At 42.7% G+C, this 3,696-nt stretch overlaps 1 protein-coding gene across 1 annotated transcript in view; it reads left to right on the top strand.

Moving 5' to 3' along the window:
- Window positions 1-3,047: 3,047 nt before the first annotated feature.
- LOC143943401 (neurexin-3-like) overlaps window positions 3,048-3,696 on the top strand; it is a 53,989-nt gene continuing 53,340 nt past the window's right edge. Inside the window, exon 1 of the mRNA XM_077465130.1 lies at window positions 3,048-3,139. The gene's annotated coding sequence lies outside the window, so the exon portion shown is untranslated. The remainder of the gene's footprint in view (window positions 3,140-3,696) is intronic.

Raw genomic sequence — 3,696 nt, 5'->3', positions numbered from 1 at the left:
ACAGGTGAGGTGGCAGGTGACACGCTCAGCGCTCCCACTGATTCTGGTGAGTTGAACTATTTCATTTTATATTACAATGTAATAAGAGAGATAATGCGCTTTGACACCATAATAACCATGGTGCCATGATGATTGAAGCACCAACACCAGCCATTTCCCCTACAAATTGCCTTCAAAACTTTTGGCAGTCCCCCTACCGAGGTTAGCCTCTAGATCCACCCCTGCAATGTTAATATTTCTATATACACCCCTCACCTGTAATATTCCATTATAAAAATTCTATATACACCCCTCACCTGTAATATTCCATTATAAACATTCTAGATACACCCTCACCTGTAATATTCCATTATAAACATTCTAGATACACCCCTCACCTGTAATATTCCATTATAAAAATTCTATATACACCCCTCACCTGTAATATTCCATTATAAAAATTCTATATACACCCCTCACCTGTAATATTCCATTGTAAACATTCTAGATACACCCCTCACCTGTAATATTCCATTATAATAACTCTGTATACTGTAAACCCCTCTTATAATATTATATTATAATATTTCTATATACACCCCTCACCTGTAATATTCCATTATAAAAATTCTATATACACCCCTCACCTGTAATATTCCATTATAAAAATTCTATATACACCCCTCACCTGTAATATTCCATTATAAACATTCTAGATACACCCCTCACCTGTAATATTCCATTATAATAACTCTGTATACTGTAAACCCCTCTTATAATATTATATTATAATATTTCTATATACACCCCTCATCTGTAATATACCATCATAACAATTCTATATACACCCCTCACCTGTAATATTATATTATAATAATTCTTTATGCACCCCTCACCTGTAATATTACAGTATAATAATTAATTATGCACCCCTCATCTGTAATATTCCATTATAATAATTCCATATAAACCCCTCACCTGTAATATTATATTATAATTATTCTATTTGCATCCCTTACCTGTAATAATTACACAATCTACATTTGATATACACCGCCGCAGCTGCAATATTCTGTTAAAATAACTCTGTATGCAACCCTTACCTGTAATATTACATTATAACAATTCTATGTACACCCATCACCTGTAACATTACATTATAATAATTCTTTATGCACCCCTCACCTGTAATATAACAGTATAATAACTAATCTATATACACCCATCAGCCTTCAGCTGAGAGGTGTGTGTATATAGAATTATTATAGTGTAATAGTACAGATGAGGGGTGTATATAAAACTATTATAAATAGAATTATTATAGCTGAAAGAGTTTGTATAAAAATAACAAACATAGCTATACTTACCTGCTCTGTGTAATGGTTTTGCACAGAGCAGCCCCGATCCTGCCCTTCTGAGGTTCCCCGCTGGTGCTCCCGGCCCCTCCTCTTTATCGGGTGCCCCTAGGGAAAACTGCTTTCCAAGGGGGGCACCCGTGCGTGCTTGCTCCCGAGCCTCGCTGCTGCATCCATTGACACATACAGTGGGACCCGGCTCCACCCCCCATCCCCGCTCCTGTGTCACCAATCGCTCCAGCTGCTATCAGTCTGTCCGAGGAGGAGAGAGACACATCACTGGATCAAGGGTAAGGAAAAGAGGAGGTCCACTTTAATATTGCAGGAGGGGGGTATTTGTAGAACTATTGCAATTGATTATTACTGGTGAGGGGTGTATATAGAATTATTACAGCTTAATATTGCAGGTGAGGGATGTATGCAGAATTATTTAAGAGCTGGTTCACACTGCGGGCGATGCGAGGCGACACGACTTGCCTCTCCTCAATCTGACAAGTCGCCCCTGTTCTGTACAATGGAACCGTTCTGAGAGGAGCGACTCGAGTCGCTCCGACTCAGAAAAAAGGTTCCTGTACTACTTCTGGGCGACCTCGGGGCGACTTGCATTGACTTCTATACAGAAGTCATCTGCAAGTTGCCGCTGAGGTCGCGGAAGGTCGCGGCGAGGCAAGTCGGTGTCGCCTCGCATCGCCTGCAGTGTGAACCGGCCCTTAATGGTACAGTATATCACAGGTAAGGGGTGTATATAGAATTATTATAATATAGTATTACAGGTGAGGGGTGTATATATAATTATTATAATATAATATTACAAGCGAGGGGTGTATATAGAAATATTATAATGGTATATCGCAGGTGAGGGGTGTATATAGAAGTATAGTATAATATTTAAAGGTAGGAGGTGTACTGTATATAGAATTATTATAACATAATATTACAGGTAAATGATCTATTTCAAATTATTATCATGGAATATTACAGGTGAAGGGTGTATATATAATTATTATATATAATATTACAGATGAGGGTTGTATATACAAATATTATTATGAAATATCACAGGTGAGGGGTGTATATAGAATTATTACAATGAAATATTATAGGTGAGGGGTGTATATAGAATTATTACAATGAAATATTATAGGTGAGGGGTGTATATAGAATTATTACAATGAAATATTATAGGTGAATGGTGTATATAAAATTATTATAATGGTATATTAGAGGTGAGGGGGATATAGAATTATTATAGTACAATATTTAAAGGTAGGAGGTGTACTGTATATAGAATTACTACAATATAATATTCAGATGAGAGGTGTATATAGACATATTTATTATAATGAAATATTACAGGTGAAGGGTGTATATAGACATATTATAATATAATATTACTGATGAGGGGTGTATATCTATATATAGATTTGCTCTTTACCTGTAATATTTCATAATAATAATTCTATATACGCCTCTCACCATAAAGAAGCCTCTGCGATACCTCCTTTGTGCACCCCCCTCACCTGTAATATATCATTTATACACCTGACACACCCCGGACCCCCTCCCTCGTCTCCCCCGTCTCCCCCCATCGTGCAGCATCGGTCCAGGTGAGTACCGCGCGCTGTGCTGCGCCTTTAAAGGGCGTGCGTATGGGCGGTGCCGGGGGCGTGGTGTGGGCGGTCCGGGGCGGGGCGCTGGCGGAGTGTGCGGATGCCGGAGCCGCTGTGCAGAGTTGAGGTTGGAGCTGATCCCGAGCGGAGGAGAGACGAGAGAGCGCGAGGAGCCCGCCGGACATCACCGTACAGGTCAGAGGGAGGGAGGGGGAAGGGAGGAGAGGGCCCCCCCCAACCACTTATAGGGACCCCTGATAGGGACCACACAGGAACTCTCCTCCTCCCCGCACACCTGCCGGAGGGGAAGTGATAGGGAATCACCTGTGCGCACCTGAGAGGGCAGAGCGAGGTCCGGCCCCTGCGGGGAGGGGGCGCTGTACACAGTCCAGGTATATAAGATCTCATCTGAGGACGGGGGGGGGATGGGACAGGTGTTATCTCACCTGGGGGGGTTGGGGCAAATCGCCTGAATGCCCCGCTGCCCAGGCGTTCATTGCACTCTTATGCGTACACGGGCGTACAAACGCGCCGCCCTGCGCCCTTTAGACGTGTCGACGGTGGCGCCCCAAGGCGGCCAGACGGCGAACGGAGTCTGTGGGCGCCCTTCCACATGGCGGTGATCTAATCGGTGGTGTGTGTAGCCCAGGCCGCCCGTCTTCCGTCTTCTTCCAGCCAGTGATGTCACCTGGAAGTAAAGCGTAGTGACTTTGATGCGTTGTGTAGGTGACTGATCGCGTCCCACCTCCTTT

The sequence above is a fragment of the Lithobates pipiens genome, unplaced genomic scaffold (genome assembly GCF_037356315.1).
Source record: "Lithobates pipiens isolate NorthernLeopardFrog02 unplaced genomic scaffold, aLitPip1_a1.2 Scaffold_30, whole genome shotgun sequence".
Classification (NCBI taxonomy): domain Eukaryota; kingdom Metazoa; phylum Chordata; class Amphibia; order Anura; family Ranidae; genus Lithobates; species Lithobates pipiens.
This window is presented reverse-complemented; position numbering and strand designations above follow the sequence as displayed.